Source organism: Stenella coeruleoalba (assembly GCF_951394435.1).
Source record: "Stenella coeruleoalba genome assembly, chromosome: 1".
NCBI lineage: Eukaryota > Metazoa > Chordata > Mammalia > Artiodactyla > Delphinidae > Stenella > Stenella coeruleoalba.
In genome coordinates this window covers 91,699,606-91,720,726 of record NC_137169.1, presented here as the reverse complement: position 1 = coordinate 91,720,726, position 21,121 = coordinate 91,699,606, and the positions used below count along the sequence as shown (strand labels likewise).

The window sequence follows — 21,121 nt, the reverse complement described above, 5'->3', positions numbered from 1 at the left end:
ACCAGTAAGTAGGACTTAACATAGTATAACTATTTTAAAGTGTTGTATATCAACATGTGTGTATAAAAGTATACAATATGTATTTATTTATATATATGTATGCCACTGTAGTAGTTTAAATAATAAATTCTTTTAGGAAACTATCACTAATTGCACTGATAGTAGGTGTATAATTTTGTCATTGATGCGAAGCTGAGGGCAAGGAATAATTAGATTGGCATGGTGTTTCCTCCTGATTCAGGATTTGTAGGGTCCTTAGACAACATTGGTAACAACCTTTCAGAAGTACTGATTACAGAGTGAGTTGCTCTGCATATTAACTACAGGTTTTCACCCAAGAGGGTATAGAAAAAAATCTAACACTATTAGAAAAAAACAAAATGGAGGGAAGCCAAGAATGCTTCGGAGGTGAGAGAGTCAAGCAATTGTCTTTGAATATAATGATTAAGATGCTCTTGGGCTGATGCAAGTTAAGTTGCTGACATTACAAGGCAGAAATAATAATGAAATCAATTATATAGCTCCTACCTTAACAATTTACTAGTTCTCTAAGTAGAAATGTAGGTTCTGAAAGGTGAGATTTTTATCAACGTACAATATCACTGTTCAATATAAGACTAAGTACTATTTATATAAAAATAGAAAGACTGAGTTTTAAGAATAAAGAATATTTTTGAAAGAAATACTGATATTTATAATTGTAATGTTGTAAGCACCTCATTTTAAAAACATAAAACTATGAAATGCAAAATTATCAGTATAAAAAAGTCAGGTTAGAAAATGTTGGATGTGTGCGAAAGATGACATTTTTACTTCAACTTGAATACGTAACACTTGTATTCGTAAAAGTACATGGATATGGGGAAAACAAGCCCTTTGTTATTATTTTGATAATTGTTTTACACAGAATGTTATTATGTGCCCAGAGTTTTATAGTACCTAAGAACTAATATTTAAAAGGAGGATTATGTGATTAAGGTCTGATTTCATGTGTAAAGATGTCTTATCCTAATTTCTTAGATATAATTAATCATTGTTATAAAAATATAAGAAAACAGTTTCAATATATTTTGGAGCTTTTTGATATACCAAAAAAGACATTTATATTTCACAATGTGGAATAAATACTACACAGAATATTTATACTTATTTAACAAAATATTTTTATATCAAATGTTTATTTAGCTTATATTTACTTACCACTAAGTACTATGACACTCACTAAGTACATATTAGATACTCAAGAAGAAATAAGGCTAAAATGCCTTGTCCTTATTCTCTGGGCTCTTGGATTTCCAATGGAAAAATGGGCAGCCAAACAGTATAGTATAGTGTGAAAATTCAGCAGTATAAGCATTTACTAAATTCAGAAGAACATAAGAAAAGAAGCACCGATGTCTTATGGACTAAGTTATGAAAAGTTTCACAGAGGAGGCACTTAAAGGATAAGCACCTTTTAAAGTTGCATAAATATATGAAAACAGACAAGAAAGCTGGATGAAGGATGGGGTGAGAGATAGGAAGGGCGTTGCTCACTAAGAAAGCATTTGCAAAGGATGAAAGTAGTTCTCATCCATGTCAGACACAGTGCACCTCTTTTTTAGAACAAATAATTTCTAACACTCTTTTTACTTTCTTGAAATTAAATTAATGGTAACATAAACTTTCTGCACAGATACTTTAAAATGATAAAAATGTAATTCCCAAAGAGGAAAATAATAGAGAATTAAAAAAAAATAATTTACAATAGAAAAATATACATTTCAATAGGCAAATGCGCAAGGCGCAACTGTATCTGGAGTATATTGTCTTAGGTGACATAGTTTTCCAAATGGGATCAACCCTTAAATTATAAAAAAAACAAAAAAAAAATTTTTCTGAGTACATAATGAGAAAGAAAGATTTTGTAGTGGACCCACAGTACAGTCTCTCTCTTTACTAGCATCTATCCTGGGAAACAGAAAGGTGACTGGTCCAAGCTGCTTCATAAATATATTAAACACAGACATCCTGGCAAACACTCTTACCATTTGTTAACAGGGACATCTTTAGCTATACAATGCTTTTCAGAAGCTACCTTATTTGTCTAGGATTGCTCATGGGAAACAAACCTAGAATGTATACATTTCTTATCATGTAAATTCCATATGCTAGCCTTGGTTATTGGATGGGGACTCAGTATATATTGGGTCGGTCAAAACGTTCATTCAGATTTTTCCATTCCATCTTACGGAAAAAACTGAATGAATGTTTTGGCCAACCCAAAATTTTGTTGAAGTATTTTGTAGGGATGCTTAGGTGATTTTCTGATAAAGAATCACTATAATAGAGGATGGAGTACTATAAGAATGGGAAAATTAGTGTGGGCTAAATTGAAATATATTTGCATACCGTATAATTCACCTGCCTCATGTGTAAAATTCAATATTTTTAGTTAATTTATAGAGTTGCACAACCAACACAATTTAGACTATTTTTGAACATTTCCATCATCCCTAAAACATTTCCAGCACCCTTGTACTCCTTGCAGTCAATCTCCACACCCTTGTCTCTAGAGATTTTCTTTCTTCTGAACATTTCTATAAATAAAATCATACCACATGTAGTCTTTTGAGACCGGTTTCTTTCACATAGCATATTGTTTTAGAGTTTCATCCATGTTGTAGCATATAGTTGTATCAATTTAGTTTCTTTTTTAAATTGCTGACTAAAATTTCATAGAATATTACATTTTATTTATCTACTAAAAAATAATCTTAAAATTCATATGTAACCACAAGAGACCCCAAATAACCAAAGCAGTCTTGAGAAAGGAGAAAAAAAACTGCAAGCATTACATACCCTGGCTTCAAAATATATCACAGGGGACTTCCCTGGTGGCGCAATGGTTAAGAATCTGCCTGCCAATGCAAGGGACACGGGTTCGATTCCTGGTCTGGGAAGATCCCACATGCTATGGAGCAACTAAGTCCATGTGCCACAACTATTGAGCCTGCACTCTAGAGCCCGCAGCCATAACTACTGAGCCCACGTGCCACAACTACTGAAGCCTGTCCACCTTAGAGCCCGTGCTCCACAACAAGAGAAGCCACTGCAATGAGAAGCCCGCACACCACAACGAAGCGTAACCCCCACTCACCACAACTAGAGAAAGCTTGCGCGCAGCAAGGAAGACCGAATGCAGCCAAAAATAAATGAATGAATAAATAAATTATATACATATATATGTACAATGAAATGAAATTGTTTTCTTACACTTATTTTCAGTTTTTTTACTGGTGTATATAAATAAAATAGACTTTTGTATCTTAGTCATGCATCTTGCACCTGTTATATTCAATTATTATAGTCATTTTCTTACAGATTCTTTATGATTTTCTACATACAGAATATTGTTATTGGCAAATAGAGCTTTTCTCCTCTTTTTTCCAGTTATAATGCTAACTTTATTTATTTATTCTTGATTGCACTTCCTAGTTCTGAAAAACTTCTTTCATCATTAAGTAAAATTTACCTGTAGATTTATTGTAAATGTCAAGTTGAGGAAGCATCCTTTTATTAGTGGTTTTTGAGAAGTTGTGTTACCAATTGGTGTTGGATTTTATCAGATGCTTTTTTTGCATCTATTGAGTTCATCATGTATTTCTTATCTTTATTCTATTAATATAGTTTATTGCACTGATTCCTAGAATAAATGCCACTTTGTTAGGATTCATAATCCTTTTTATATGTTGTTGGATTTGAGTGGCAAATTTTTGTTGACAACATTTGCTTCTATATTTATAATAGATATTGGCTACTGTTTTCTTTTCTTATGATATCTTCACCTGGCTTTAACATTAAGGTATTACTAGTCTCATAAAATGTGTGGGCTTGTATACCCTTTTCTTCTATTTTATAGAATTTATGAAGGATTGGTAATATTTCTACTTTAAATATCAAATTAAATTCAACAATAAAGCCTCTTGCGACTACAATTTTCTCTATAGGAACATTTTCAATTATTAATTCAATTTCTTTATGTCAATTGAACTTTCTATTTCTTCTTGAATCAATTTTAATTTTTTCATTTGAAGAATTTTTCCATTTTATCTAAGTTGTGTAATTGGTTTGTATAAAGTCGTTTACACTATCCCTTTAGCATATTTTAAATTTCTGTGAGGTCAGTGGTGATGTCCCTTTTTCTTTGCTGATTTTGACAACTTGTACCTTCTTTTTCTAAAAATTTCTTGGTCGATTTTATCTTTTCAAATACTAACTTTTGGTTTTATTGACATTCAGTATTGTTTTAATTTTTTCTATTTTGCTGACTTCTCATCTTTACGATTTCCTTCTGTTTTCTTTGGATTTATTTTATTTTTTCTCGTTTCTTAAGGTGAAAGCTAAGGTTTTTTATTCAAAATATATTTTTATTTGCCAAAAGATGTATTTGTCCCTATAAATTTTCTTATATGCACAGTTTTTAGCTGCATCTATAAGTTTTAATGTTTTGTTTTCATTTTCATTTCGTTCATAGTATCTTCTAAATTCACTTGCAATTTCTTCTTTGGATTATTTAGAAGTGTATTTTTATTTTCTGAATATTTATAAGTGTCCTCTTTTTTCATCTTTTGATAATTTCTAATTCGATTCTATTTGGGTTTTAAACAATTCTTTATACGGATTAAGGTCTTTTAAATATATGGCTTAATACATGATATATCCTAGAAAATGTTTCATGTATGCTAGAACAAAATGTGTATGCTACTGTTGTTGTGTGATATGTTTTATGTTGATAGTGTTGTTCAAGTCTTTTATATCACTGCTGACTTTCTGTCTAGTTGTTCTATATGTTATTATGAATGGCACTTTGAATTTTCCTCTTATTTTTATTGAAATGCTTATTTCTCCTATCCATCATGCCAGATTTTTCTTCATGTATTTTGGGGTATTCTCATTTTAAAAAAAAATTTTTATTTTTATTTATTTCTGTTTACTAAGCCTAGATTTCTAAGTACTTCCCCTAGGTCAAAATAGTTTACGCATCAGCCAATAATTGCCCAGAGCTTGTGCTTAAACAGCTTGAGCCAGTAAGCATTCAACCCTTTACCAATAAACCTTTTTGAAAAAAGGGAATGTATTTAAAAATTCCAGGAATTTACAATTTTTTCTTGGCTTTTACTGTCTATGTGTACAGTGTCTCTCATTCAGTCAAAAACTATAGGTAGTTCCTGACTTCTTTGGAGACTCCTGAGTGTACTCATAGCCTACTGCATGTGCACAGCTTTCCAGACTACCAGAGATATGTGAGTATATAAAAGCTTATCAAGGTTGACTATGTCTCTCAAATTCCCTAGATCTACCTGTGAAACTTTTGACAAGTCTCGTAGTCCGTTACTGGCCCTTCAAACTATTGCAATTTAGTTTAGTGGAATGTTGGCCATTCCAAGTTATTTGTTATCACATGTCTCATGTTTGGACAGGAAAGACATGACCAACTAGGGTCTGGAATAGCTATGTGCCCTGGGCATCTTTCACTGAATTCCTGTAGTCTCTCCATATGATCTTTCCTGCTGGGAGGCTTCAAGGTAGCTGAATATCTTAGATGTTGTCTTAGGGCTTCCAAGGCATGTGGTGCATGCAAGAGAAGCCTGGTGAAAGCTATTTTTTTCTATTGTAACCTAGACTCTTCTTCTCTGTCACAACTCTCTAAGTCAATCTCCCTAGAAATAAACATCACTGTGGTAGTACTCAGAGCATTGTGGATTCTGGAAAAGCTTGCCAGCAAAAATAAATGGATTACACTGAGGAAGGACAGCATCCTATGTATCTGAATGTATGTATTTTCTAATGAGTTGTGGAGTTCAAAATTATTAAGTTTAAAATAAAAATCTAAACAAGCAGTCAATGTATATGGAGAAAGATATGCCAGATACACTGATTAATCTCTGCACTCCACTTCATTGGGAGCTTCTCTCCCTGGATATTTGTCATGAAGGACTGGTATCTACTGATTGCTTCACCAGGGACACCTTACCGTTGGCATCCAGTTGGTTTCTGCCCATGGGAGGCACCAAGAGGAAAGCACAGTGAAAGGAATGAAGTCCTGCATTTATTTATACCTGGATCCTTCTTATCTGATTGTCGTTCTGGAAGTAGTTGTGTTCTTCTATTGCCATATGTTCTTTGATGGCCTCTTTACTAAAAAGGTAGCTCTTTCTAGATTCCTTAACACTAATTTTCCCTTACTCCTTTAACTCTAAGGACAATAACCACTTCTTACTGTTGCAGGTCATTTACATATTTTGAGTAGACCAATATTCTACTTGAATATTATAAATAAACACAGGTGGCTCATAGAATATAATATTGTCACATTATGCAAATTATTGCTGATCCTGGTTTGAGACTGAATGCAAATAAAGGTCAAGGTGTTGTGGAACTGAAAGTTTGGAGCTTTTAGTAGCTATGGCAACCATGTTGGTTATAAAGGTTATGGAGTGGGCTGAATACACACACACACACACACACACACACACACACACACACACACTGAACGTAAGGTGTAGAAATCCTGACTCAAGTATCGAGTGGAGAATTTTAAAATGCACCAGGAATTATACAGTAAAGAGCATTTTAGGTAGCATTTACTTTTGGCTCAAAGTAAGAGAAAACCTGACTAATAGTGTCTTAAACAAGTAGGGGTTTACTTTTCTTTCAAAAGTGTGGAGTAGATTCAGCACCTCAGTGTTATCAAAGCTGCTCTCTCTGAGAATCTTACTTTTTTACTCATGATTGCAACATTGTTGCCAAACCTCCAATTATCATTTCGATTTTTAAAATAAATTAAAAAAGGATTGAACAAGTCCAGCTGAATGTGTCCTTTTTTTTTTTTTTTTGCGGTAAGTGGACCTCTCACTGTTGTGGCCTCTCCCGTTGCGGAGCACAGGCTCCGGACTCCATGGCTCACGGGCCTAGCCGCTCCGTGGCACATGGGATCTGCTGGGAGGCTTCAAGGTAGCTGAATATCTTAGATGTTGTCTTAGGGCTTCCAAGGCATGTGGTGCATGCAAGAGAAGCCTAGTGAAAGCTTCTGCATTGGCAGGCAGACTCTCAACCACTGCGCCACCAGGGAAGCCCTGAATGTGTCCTTTTTATGAAGGTTAAAAAACGCACAGTGTGATGTATTTGTGAAAATTTTGAAGACAAATAAAAGGTGTATTTTACACTAATAATTGTTACAAAGATGCAAAAAATAAGTAGGGAAAGTAGAAAATTATTATTGAGAATGACGTGCAACAATTGTAGGATAGTGTTTAATATATCTGTAATATATTTTTCCTTTAAAAGAGAGAAATCTGAAGAAACATGGCACAATTTTCATGAGCTGAATTTCACTGGATGGTAACTGTTATTTTATATATTTTCCATTATGTGGAATATATTATGATTAATGAAACAAAGATTTTTTGTTTTTGTTTTGTCCCTAAATAAGAGACAGTCTCAGATTAAAAAAAATAAAATTAGGTTCCCCATTTGCAGAAAAATAGAGACTGGGAGCAGGGAAAACTTTCCATCTCAGTCCATCATGGCAGCAGAAATCAGGACTTGCTAATGTCAGTGTTGTACACCCTATTGTCAATGTTGGGAACTGACATCTATAGTCTGAGGACACCTATGGAACTGACTCTCTTATCATCCTAGAGGACATGAAAGGGATTAAGAGAGAGCACAGGCACAATCACGGCAATCTGTCTGGGAAACACTGGTTCTGCATACATGCTTTTTTAAAAAAATAAATAAATCATTAGTAAACTGATAGAAATCAATTATGAGGTTGTATTCTTTTTTTCTCCCCCCAAAAATAAAGGGATCATTAATTTGAACAACTGAAAGGAAAGGCAGGCTTTTTTTTTTTTTTTACAAATATTTTACGTAAAATAAAGTATTCTAGAAAATATAAAGTATGCATTCTCAAACTGGAGACCTAAAATGTTATATATAAAATAAAGCAAAACAAATGTTCAGGAGATAAGAACACATTCAAGATAAAAACGGAAACCATTTTTTTAAATATTGTAAAGAAATTGCACCTAAGGATTAAAATTCAAATGGGAGGCAGAGAAGTAGAATTTAAAGTATAGAAAACCAAATGAATAATGTAAACCTGGTGATATTTCCATTTTATAAACAAAGAAAGAATTGTATAGAATAACAATCGATGATCAATAAAGATAGAGAAAAAATTGCAACAAATATTAAAATTAGTCCTTAAGGAATATACCAGAATAAATGAAACAGAAGTAACATGCAAACTTATAAGAGAAGACAAATTTCATGAGCTGAAAGAAAACACTGATTGCTTTGATTTGAAAATGTAAAACAGCAAGCAATCTCATATGGACATATGTATTTGTTTTAAATTTAAATTACAAAAATTAAGAAAAAAATTATAGACACTGAAGGAGGAAACAAGACAATGGCAAAGAATCGAATGAAGGCTGTCTCAGACTTTATCCCTATAGCATGAATTACAGTTAACTAAACAGTGTACAACAATTCTGGTTCTATCTTTGCTTGGTCTTGGCTGTTAGAGTTTCATTTACCAAATCTGGTAAAAGATAGCGTTGGACAAGATATACCTATCAGAAATACCATGTTTTTATATTAGTGTCAATGGAGGATATTCTTTTACCAGATTCATGGGACCAAGAGAGCATGCAATCTGTTTTTGTCACTTTATGCAGGAGTTGAGAATATTTCATTTGCATGACGCTCTTCATTTTACTAAGGAATGGTTATTGTTAAGATTATTTTTCAACTAATCTTATGTGCAATTGATTGTGTAGGATATAAGAATGTGTTAGAATAATGTATCATGCAAGAGAGGAAAAACAAAATACTTTTACTTGAATTGTAAATACTGATATACTTTAACCTCTCAAAAAATAATACAACAGACCAGTGTGGGCCAGAACACCTCGGTTTCAGCTGCCTATGGGCAGAACGCTCTGGGGAACTCTGGTCTCTCCCAACAGCACAATAAGGGGACCCTGAACTCTGGTTTAACTAAGCCACCGGTCCCAAGGGTATTGGCAACCACGGGAGGCCAGAATTCCACATGGCAACATCAGGGAATGCCGAACCTGAGTAGCCAGACCCCAGGAACAACTCCGTAAGCCCCTTCACTGCAGCTTCCAGTTTCCACATGCAGCAGGTCCACCTGAAAATGTCCAGCCCACAGTTCTCCCAGGCGATGCCCAGCAGGCCCATGGCCCCCATGAGCTCAGCAGCTGCAGCAGGGTCCATGTGAGCACACAGCAGAGGACCAGTGTCCCTGCCCCAGCACCTCCCCAGGGAGTCCCACAGCAGGGCTTGCTGGGCCTGAGCTGGGGGCCTTCAGCCAGAGCCCCGCCCCAACAGTAGGTGGCCGGGCAGGGCTACACTGCACCCAAGCCTACCCTGTGCGGACCGCAGGCCAAGAACTGTCCTTTGCCTACAGTGGGCAGCCAGGTAGCAGCGTGTTGGCCAGCATGGCCGGAGATGCCAACCTGATCGACTCCCTGCTGAAGAACAGAACTTTGGAGGAGTGGATGAATGATTTGGACGACCTTCTAGGGCCTCAGTAACAGGAGGATTTGTGGTGTTTTCAGTGTTCATACAGCCTATATTTTTGTTCTCAAATTCAAGAAAGAGCAACTATTTTGGACCAAAAGCCCACAGCCCGGGGAGCTGGGCAGGTAGAGCTAGAGCTGTGGGGCTGAGGCCTGGTCCTGCCAGGCTCTGTGGGGCTCAGGGCTCCCAGCCAGCAGTTGTGCTATGTTGGGCTGGCCCCACCCCATCTGCTGGCATCGTTATCTGATGTTGGGACAGCAGGACAGGGTTCTACAGGTCGTTTTCTACCCAAATGACCAAAAAACCAACAGTGAAACCCCAGGATGTCAGGCTTATAAAATCTGTGCTATCATATTGACTTAATCCAAGATTTCTCCACTTGCCCCAATTTTGGGACAAAGTTTTGTTGAAACTTTATAGCAGAACTGTTTGCAATTTGTAGCGTAGAAAAGATTTTAATTTTTTTTTAAAGTTTTAAAACAGATTAGGGTAGGTGGTGGTTTAAATTGATAAGTGGCATTGGAAACTTAGGGTTTCCTTTAGATTAAGAGCTTTTTTATTCCTGCTCTTTGTCAGCTTTCAGGGCAAAGGGAGGTTCACTGGAAAATCATTTCCATAAGTGCAGGCTGTGACTGCATGTGCCAAAAAGGAACAGGATGCCATGAGACAGCACAGTTAATGGCACAGAGGTGGTCTTTCCAGCAGCTCCTCCTCCTCCCAGAATGCTGTTCTTCCAGGTTGGCATTTAGGAGGACATGGACTGAGGAATTCCTTCCTCCCATGTGTTGGTAGCAGGACCCCAGGCGGCCCCCAGGCCAAATGCTGAAATGAAATAATTGGAATTCCTGTGTCCTCTTTTGTTGTAACTTCCTGCCTTTTGCAGTTTACCTGAAAACTCATATTTAATGTGATAGGAAGGTGACCATTGTTGAGTAATGCACAGATGTCTTTCCTGCACCCTGTCCTCATTTCCCATAACCTTTCTTTCTGCCTCCCCTTCTTTCTCTCTCCAGCCCAAATGCAAAAACTCCTTAAGTCACTGATTTACTAGATTGGAGAGGAAAAGAGTCATTAGAATTCCCTAGGGAACTCTAGCATAGTAAGGAGCTGGGTATCCCCTCCCCGGAAAGCAAAGGTTGTGGGAAGGAGAAAAATAGGTGTGCCCTGTTTGGCAGGGAGGATGCAGGCCAGGCCAGAGGAAGGAATTCCACTTTGTTTTATTACTTCTGCCACTCCCTCGTCAGATGACTTGCACTTTTTAAAGAGAATTGCTTTGTAACACTGATACATCCTTTCTAAAGATTCAAGTGGATTTCTCTTTTAAGGTCTATGACTTTTTAGGTCTTGACTAAGCTAAGAGTCCACAACAGAGTATTACTTGTGGGCTGTTTGTGCGAAATGAAGACACAGCACTTCGATGTAACGAAATCAAAATGGTAAGCACAAGGTGAGACCCTGTTAAACGGGGTGCCGGAGAGAAAATAGTACACTGAAAAGAGTGGCGTATATGCAGAGTGGTCTCTGGCAAAACCACAACCCCATTTTTATTTCCCTGGAGCCTCAAAATGGATAATTCAAGGAGTATCATATGTAAAGAATTGAGCCAATAAAAATGTTCACACAACCAGCTTGAGTGGCTTTGAGGGGATGAAAGCTTATACACAGATTGGTAACTACTTTTCACCAGCAGTGCCTTTCATGGGGGTACTTGGACCCTCAGATCTTCTTCTCTAATAGTCATTTGCCACCACGGGTGGTGTTTGGGCCGTTTTCCCTTTAAACACCCTCCCTGCCTTCCCCAGTTACTGAATATAACTCTCAAAGAAGGGAATGAATCATAAAGCCAGTGAAGACTCCACCCTTAGTGGAGTTCCCCGATCTGAAGGGGAAGAGGGTGACTTCAGCGGGTTCTCTACCAAAAATAGGGGGCCGAAGGCTAGTGGTGGGTCCTTGTTCCTCTCCTGGTCTCCCTCTGGCTACTGCTCACCTCTATCCCCGGGCGCTGGTGTCTCAGCCTCCCCCTTGTAGGGAGGGCTGCCCCTGCCTTAGTCCTGAGGCCACCTAGACAGACAGCAGGCTTCTCACTTGCTGCAGTGTCAGAGCAATAAAATGTGGTGCTTGGAGTCCCCCCAGAGAGCTGCCTGTGGCTTTATTAATGAATCTGGTTTTTGGCTAGTCAGGGAAGGAGACAACTTTGCTTCAGTGCAAATCTCCATCTTTCAGGAGCCATGACTCAAAAGAAAAGGGTGCTTGGACTTTTGTTATACACACTTGCTTTGTGTAAATAAATGCTTACAACTTTATATTAAAGATGGAATAAGCATTAGAACTTCTGACTGTATATTTTTTATTTTTATAGATTTTAAAACTATGATCCTTTATATCTGTGTTTTGGGGGGCTATAAGTTTTATGTCAAACAGTTGGTATTGTTAACTTTTTACTGTCATCAAAGTACAAAAATGTCCTATTAATTCCCTTATTCTTCCACTTCCCTTAACTCTGGTATACACCAAAAAGAAATCTTTACTTTCCTGTTTTATCATTATAAAATAATAAAAGTATTTTGCTAGTATGGAAAAAACATAATGCAACATATAATCATATAGTCAGCCCTCAAATTTAAATGATACTAAAACATTGCCATATTTGTTTTAAAGAAATAAAATGTTAATAAAGCTTGCCTTACTCCTCCATATTATTATATGGGTATCCATTATATTATTTTCTGAGTGATGAAAGTATATACTTATTAACGATTCAACTAAAAAAGAAACACCCTTTTCAGACTCCCCCATGAACATTTGGGTGTGATATGATAGCAGTAATTTACTTGAGGGAGTTCTTATATTTTTATAAGAAATTTTATAAGAAAACATTTTTAGCGAGACATATTTAATCCATTTGGGTTGCTTAGCTTAAATAACCTGGAATATGTGGATTTATGGGATAGAGTTTTTTGGAAACCAAAAATATAAACTACGAAGCCCCAACCTTAAGTATGTCCTCTGAGCTTGCCCTACACTTAGAATGTCTTGTACTCCAAAACCAAGATGTGTCCCAATGCATTGAAGGGGCTTTTTGGAAGTTGCATCTGATAATTTGGTGCCTTCCAAAAGCAGATGCTTATACACCTTTGGGTGATTTTTACTTTTATTTCTCACTAATCATTAGTAAAGTTTGGTTTGGGGTAAGATCTATGATTTCTGTGAGTCTTCTCTGATAATTCAGCCTCTTGTATCATTGCAACTTACAACCAGCCCTCATCAGCAAGTAGGTTATGTTGAAGCAGAAACTGCTCACAATAACAACAATGAAAATCATAAATATTTAGAAAATATTATAATATAAAATATATGGTACTCAAATAGTTAATCCACAAATGTTCCCTGAAAAATATAAAAGACTTGAGTAAAGCAATAAAGAGATTTCTAGAATGAGAAGATTGAATATTATAAAGATATCACCTCACATTAAATTATTTAGAGATGAATGTAATTTCAATAAAACCTGATGCTGAATATTAATTTTACTTGAAACAACTATTAATGAATGCAAATAGAAAACAGAATAGGAGAAGATAGCAAAGAAATTTATAAAAAATTATTCTTACCATTTCCTACCAAACTGTCAAAACCTGACAGAATACTGGCCATTCTAGCTATTTCTAGCAGGTAGTGTCAGTGCAATGGCTGAGATGCTGTTTAAAGATTTAGTAAAAATGGTAGTCCTGAAGAGTAACTGATGGCAGTAAAGAAGGATAATGTTAATTAATCACCAGATCTAAGGACAATTGTGAACTATGTTTCAAAAACCAGGATGCTTGTAAAAAATCTCAGTTTTTTTTCATATGAATGCACCTAGGATTTACTATCAGCGCATTAACAGTATGCCTTAGAATTAGGCCCCCTAGGTTAACAGTGTACTGCTGATCAGAATACACATGTCTCAACTCAAGCATCACCTCTCTCAGGTCACACCTTTTTGGAGATCCACAAATTGGGTTATTTGGACTCCTTGTCATTAATTTAGCACATGAATATCCACCTATCTTAGCACGTATCAACCAGTAACATGTGTGTTTATCCTCCTCTGTCAAGACACTCTGACATCTTGGGGAGCAGAGGTTATTTCTTTCAAAAATTGCTTTCATTAATATATTCTGATGCTCAGCAGAGTGTCTGAAATAAAATAGGAGCTAAATAAATTTATATTCTGTTAAACAAACGCATGGATGGATAAACAGTAAGGAATTATCATTTCCAGTTTCTAGTGGTGGGCATGATATAAGCTTACATTTCATCCTCACAGTAAGATTTAATTATAAATATTGTTATCACATTTTATAGAAGAGAAAACTTATGCCAATAATTAGCTGCTTAAAGTCATTTGAGTTTCAACCTCATGGTGTTTTGAAGTTAAACCACATGATTTTTAAAAATCCTTAATAACATGAACAAACAGAGGAATTGAACAGATAGCCTCCCTCAAACAGATTTTAAAATATAAAAGAATTTAACAAATAATAAAGTAGGAATGTCAAGTTAATGGGAGTGAGTGATAATATTTATTAAATAACATTGAAAATATTGGCTTGAAATTTGAAAAAAATGAATTAATTTAAACAATTTCACAACTTTTAAAATAAATTTTAATTTGATTGAAGATTACATTTTAAAATCAGCAAATGGAATTAAAAGAAAATCTCTATGTCTCAAATGTTTGGGTGAGAAGGTATTAAAAACTGAAAGTGATAGAAATTATTAAGAAAAATATAAACTATTTGTCCAGATTGTTTTTATTATTTATTTTTTACGTTTTTTTAAAGAAAAAAATTACATAGAGTAAAAATGTATAATTGCAAACATGGTGGAAAGTTGCAGAAAGAGGATTTATTTTATTTATAAATAATAAAGTATACAATGTAGATGTGTCAGTAAGTTCTTGACAAGATACTTTACCAGAAAAGCAGACATGAATTTACGGGCTAGTGAAGAAAAGTTTCAAATGGAAGATGTAAGTGAGCAAAAGCACAGAACTTCAATACTGTGTAGATGTGTGAAGTAAATAGGAAATAATAATAATCCAGGCCACCAAGTCATCAGTGTCAAAGGAAATGCCAGGGCCCAATTTAAAAGATTCTTGTCTTCTTTGTTAAAGTAATAGTACCCCAAAAAAAATATATTATGAAACTTATAATTACAAACAACTAAATGCACGTGCAAACAATTAACATAAAGGCAAATGAAAATCAGATAATAAAAATGAGTACTCCTATAAGGAAAATATATCAAGGTAATATATCAAGGAAAAATCCTATAAAGATACAAATATGTCAAGAATGAAGGATAACATAATATCCTTTAATTAAACACTAAAAATGTATCTATGAGATTCTTTATTATATCATATTATTTGTGGAATATAGGTAGGATGGAGGAAACATTACCAATTTTTTACAAGTGGATTCTTGAATACTATTCAAATATTCTCTGTATTTTGATAACCAGATAAATGAAGCATAAAGACATTTTTCCTGAAAATAAGAGACGCTATTGTTATCAGTTCATTTATCACCTCAAGTTCTTGTAAGCAGACAAAGCAGAAAATCCATTTCTCTCTTGTGTGAACAATATTTCTTCTACCTCTTTCTTACTTTTGGCTGGAGTCTCTGCAAATTCATGTGAAAAATTGGTTTGTCAGTTTTACACTTCAATTCTTTGGGTTGCTGCTATAAAAGGACAGGTAATTTGCTCAGGGGAAGAGTGGAGTCTGTGGCAGTAGTTGTCATACTAATGGGTAATTCAGAAAACCACTGGTGCTTCAGACAAGAGTCTCTGATATATAAATACATCATCATTAGGAAATAGAGAACATCCAATGGAGTATGTATTAGGGCACATACAATAGAGTCTGTAATAAGTATCATTTGATATTCTGACAAATTATCCCATACTTGTCTTATGTCAGATTCTTTAGAGAATGTCCAGAGATAGAGATTTTTATGTAGAAAGTCTATTGGAAGTACCCTTGGGATCAACCCATGTGGAGTCACTAAAGTGGGCAGATTTGACCTCACGATAGCACTGGGAGTTCTAGAGCTGGTATGGCCTTTCATCTTTATCCATCTCTGAAGGAATCATTTTCAAGATTTCTACGCTACGTGAACTAGTCTTTGGATGTGGCAGCTTCTGAAATAGGAGTGTGGCCTTGAGTAAAGCAGCTCTCTTCTACTGAAGACAGTGTCCAGAGAGGGATTCAGCTAAGGATGTTAACATCACTTACTCACAATAGCTGGGGAAATGAATATCTCAGTGCCAAAGGGGAGTTCTTTGTGGTGCACCAATGCATCAACTTCAGTCCACGTTTCATGATTCATGAATTCATTTGCTTCATACAAGAAGTCCTAGAAATATCGCCTCCAATGCTCTGGTCAGTCTCTTTTCTTGAATAAACATACAAGGAGAAAGTTAGTGAGACCTGGGCCCCTAAACCTGTACTCAAGGTCACACTTGAGATTCTTTGCTTCTTGTATTATCCATTCTAAAATCTTTAAACCCTAGGCCAACATTGCTGCTGGTTTAGGTGACTTCCCTGATGGCATGATCCAGAACCTCACCCCTGAGTGCTCTGAATCTCTGATCATTAGGTCCTTCTCAGTCCATAGCTGAAATGCTTGCCCATTTACCATGAAAATAAGACAAAGGAGTTCCAAGAGATAATACTGGCCAAAAAGTTCGTTCGGGTTTTTCAACCATCTAATGGAAAAAACTGAACAAAATTTTTGACCAGCCAACCCAATACATCATCAGAATACCAAAGTTTTCCCTGCCCCTATTGTGTACTAACAGCCTGCCTGCCAGGATGGTAATTTTTTCCCCTTGCTTTAAATGATCAAATGGCAGCTTAAAATTTAGAGGGACACTTGCTGTGCCCCTGGTGGAGGAATTCTCTATCTGGGACTGGACTCTCTAAATCACCAGAGTTCAGTGTTCTGGTGATATACAGCACACATTCCCTGAAATGGATCACTGAGTATGATAGTAAATAGAGACACCCCTACCCCAACCCTTACTTCCTGCTTCCTGGGGAAACAGCATCATATCATTATCATTAATACAGGATGCATACCGTGTCCTGGAGAATAGCACTCTATCTTTGCATGGCATGATCTCCAAAAGGATAGCTCAGCTGAACCTTCAAGAGATCATTTTTGCATTCTATCAGCACAATGCTCTGGGTGGCACTGAATGTGATAGAGCCAACAAATCTCAGATTCATGTGTTCACTGTGGCACCTTTTTTTTTTTTTGCTGGAAAATAGGTCTTTTACATTATGAGGGACTTTGTATAACAGGGAATATTATGAAGGAGTCTGTGTCATTGGATATAACTTTCTATAAGTCTTTGGTTGATGGTGCTGGTTAAGTTCTTGTAGGCAAGAAAGGCAAACCATCATTGGAATGTGTGTTAGACTACTGTAAAATAATCATACATTCCCTGATAAAAGTGTGGTAGCAGTTGCTAGTAGGGTTAGTCACACTTCCATAGATTCAACTAGTAAGGAGACAAGTCAGATAAATTTAAACATTTTACTACTCATGGTGTAGCAGGTGACATAGGTTCCCTTTGACCCACAAATTCCATTGGGGCGATGTGGATCGGAGTCCAGGTGGATGCTGCGCACATAGCAGGACTGTGTCATAGCTGAGGAACAGTGAGCTTAGAAATTACCCATTCCTATAAGAGGGGTACTGACAAACCTGCTTATATTTCCTTCTAGAGTGAGACTTCATTCTTACTATCCTGTAATGTAAGTAAGCAGATCCCTGGGAGGGGAAGAGACAGTCTCTATCTTCTGGAATATCAATGAACCTGAGAATTGAGTGCTAATATGTGGGCATAAAGAAAGATGAGAGAGTTATGGAGAATTGTTTCCCATCAGATACAAAATAGGTTTTATTACATTCTCTTGGTCAAAATTTCAGTAGCAAAAGCTTTTACCTGCCAATTTCTATTGTACTAGTTCTTTTTCCCCTGGCCAAGGACCCAATGTAGGGGTTATAATAATTATCAAATATGTCTCTTCCAATTATACATTTAGAGTTTATGTCTCAAGTGAACCCACTGTGAGTTTTAACTGAACCAAGTCTCCTTTAATTACCTGGTCCCTATGCATCCCCCATCTATATAAAAGGACTTGAAAACACTTTGTGTCTATGGGTATCAATGTCGAGTTGGATCCTATGTCTTTGAAATACTTGAAAATGCTCCTTTCTGAAGTGCATAATTAACTAAATATAAGGTTGTAGTTATCATTGGAACAGTAATGGGGAAAACATCACTTTGCACATTTGTTGTGTGTTACTCCTGGAAAGGTTCCACGTTAGATTTTGCTTCCTCAGAGCACTACTAATCTTCAGGTTTCCTAGGAAACTAATTTTGAATCAGGAACATAGTTGGAATGCCTTTAGCATCAAGATTGTTGGAAGTAGTCTTTAGCAGAAGGGAAATGTACAGGTTTCCTATTGCTGCTGTAACAAATTACTATAAACTTAGTGGTTTAAAACAACACAAGTTTATTCTTTTATAGTTCTTTTACAGTTCTCAAGATGAGAAGTCCTAAAATCGGTCAGAAGGGCTACATTCCTTCTGAAGGGTCTAGGGGAGAATTGATTTTCTTGCCTTTTCTAGCTCTAAAGGGAACCTGTATTCCTTGGTTCATGGCCTCTTTCTCCACCTTCAATGCCAGAAATATAACATCTTCAAATCTTTACTCTTCTGTCATCACAATGCCATCTGTGTCTGAACTTCTTATTGCCTTCTTATAAAGACCCTTGTGATTAAATTGGCCTCACTCATATAATCCAGAGCAATGTTCCCATGTCAAGATCCTTAACCTTATCATATCCACAAAGTTGTTTTTGCCATGGAAGGTAAGGTATTTAAGGTTTGGGAGATTAGGATGTGGACATCTTTGATGGGCCATTATTCAACATTTCACAGTCCACCCTCTGTGATATCTCAATGCATAACACATGAAACTGTTGGTAATTAATGATATTTTCTTTGACATTCCTAGTAAGGCATGATGAGGAACAAAGTGGATGGTTTCTGAAACAGCACAATTTCCTTACAGGTGAAATAATAATGAACCTCAAAATGTGGTTTAATGACACACAGTTCTTTAAACTGTTGATACTTATTACCGTTTTAGCACTGCAATGTTTATATTTAATCATTACAGTTTCTGAAAATGTTTCATAATGAGATATGATTTTCACATCACATTTGTTGTGAAACTTCTTTTATTTTTGAACTTATACAATAATATCTTAAATTTTAAAATTTTTTCATAAATAACAAGTAACTAATTTGTACTTAAATTACTTTTTCTTATTACACTTGTGTCTCTTTTCTTGTGTGTGGTTCATAAAACCCTTGTTCTTTCTGTAAAATAGAGTAGATTATGAAACAGATATATTAGTTAAACATTAGAGTTAAACAGAATTAGTTAAGTAGAAGTGAATTTGGGGGTAGTTTGAATTTTTTTTTGCAAGTTTACCTTTTCCTATAATCACCCAGTTCTTAGTGCTTTTTTATTTTAATTTTTGTGTTACAAATATTATTTTTTTGTTACATAAATTAACCCATTATTATAGGCTAGCAAAATTTAAATGGTGGCACTTCTACTGGTCCTTCAGTTCCTTCAGTCTTCTGATGGACGACTTTACTGTGACAGCAGAAGTGGTGTTATAGGTCCGGGCACCACCAGCTACCATTTCATGCAGGAATCACGATGCCAGATGCCCACAGCTTGTCTTTTCATCTTGATTTTGCCACAGAAGGAGCAAGTGTACTTGGCATGCTGGCTGATTTCTTCAGCATTTTCCTGAGGGGGTTACTATAATGGGTCCCATATTTACTGAAAATTCCGGACTTCTTTGTGCGTTAATCATGTCTCTCAACAAACAGTAAATTTTTGAAAAGAAGGTGAAACAACACCCAAAGAAATGGAGAATCCATTTTAAAGGAGTTTCCAAAATATAAGCAGTACTTTTTATAATCATTCTCTATTCTGCACCATTAAAGTAAAGATAATAGATTCTCCATGTGAGTGACCCAGAGAAGACCACATTATCCTTATGATAATGCTGCAGTGATGTATGCAAAATATACTGCTAGGTGAGAGGCATACGGTTTAATGGATTGTCTGATATATTGATATTGTTAATACGTTCGATTTTGATCCTAAAGTGAAAGATAGATCCAGAAATTTGGTGAACTTTCATAATATGTTCATGTTTATAGTTTTAGTTTTTTTGACTCATAAACTAACTTATGCACACTAGAAATATTTGGGTTTTCTTTTTTTCTAACTTTTTGATTAAATTTGAGGTTAAAGAGTTGAAACTGGTAATATTTAAAAGCCATGTCAGGAAAAAAAAAGACTTAATTTCTACAGTGTGATTAGGAGAAAGTTTAGACTTCTAGGCACTGGGAAAATGCTGGAAACATAGACCTAAACTAAAATAAATGCATATACACTTGCCATATTCTTACTGTCAATGAAGAAACATAATTTTCCTTATTTTATATTAAATGGAGTGGTTCTATAAATAACTTTTAGAACACGTATCTTCAAAGTTTCTAGGCAAGAAACTTGAAAAAACAAGAAACATAATGAAATTTAAACCCCAAATAATTAAAATATTCACATCTTTTAGACACAAATTTTGACTTTTAAAATTATTGCAGAGAATTATATTACAGAATATATATCATTTTGTATCTGCTTAAAAATTCAGTCTAAACTTGTGTTTTAACATTTTAACTAATTAGATAATCAAGGGTCATAATAATCTTAAAATACAATAAGTCCCTTACATACAAATGAGTTCCATTCTGAGAGTGCATTTGTGAGTCCAACAAAGTTAGCCTATGTACCCAACTAACACAATTGGCTATATAGTACTGTACTGTAATAGGTTTATAATACTTTTCACACAAATAATACATGAAAACAAACACAAAAAATAAAGAAAACATTCTTAATCTTACAGTACAGTACCTTGAAAAGTACAGTACAGTACCAGCTACATCCCACTGCTTTTACTCTTGCTTCTGGACATCCTAGGCTTGAAATAAAAATGCTATACTACCATACTCTATACAGTGCTGTATAGTAAAGTGCACAAAAGCACGACCACATGTAGAGGATGTGCGCACGTGAGAATGTGCACCAGACATGTGAACTAACTTACGTGACTGGACATGCGAATGCACATTCACATCTTTGAAAGTTCGCAACTTGAAGGATTTTATGTAGGGGACTTAATGTAATATTACAAATAATTAGCATTCAATGCTCTACGGCCTCCATATCTTTTTCACCGGGACTGATGTCTATGGCTTTGTTGTGTTTTGGGGCTAGTTCAATTCCACAGCTATTTGATGAGTGTTAAAATATCACTTCTAACTTAGATATGTTAAGGTTATGAGAGAAAGTATGTGCTCTGCTTCATGGAAT

The 21,121-nt window shown here is 35.7% G+C and overlaps 1 pseudogene across 1 annotated transcript; it reads right to left on the bottom strand.

Moving 5' to 3' along the window:
* Positions 1–19,280: 19,280 nt before the first annotated feature.
* On the bottom strand, positions 19,281–19,539 carry LOC307193239 (large ribosomal subunit protein eL43-like; annotated as a pseudogene). The gene has a single exon. The product of its transcript is annotated as a large ribosomal subunit protein eL43-like (transcript).
* Positions 19,540–21,121: the final 1,582 nt, after the last annotated feature.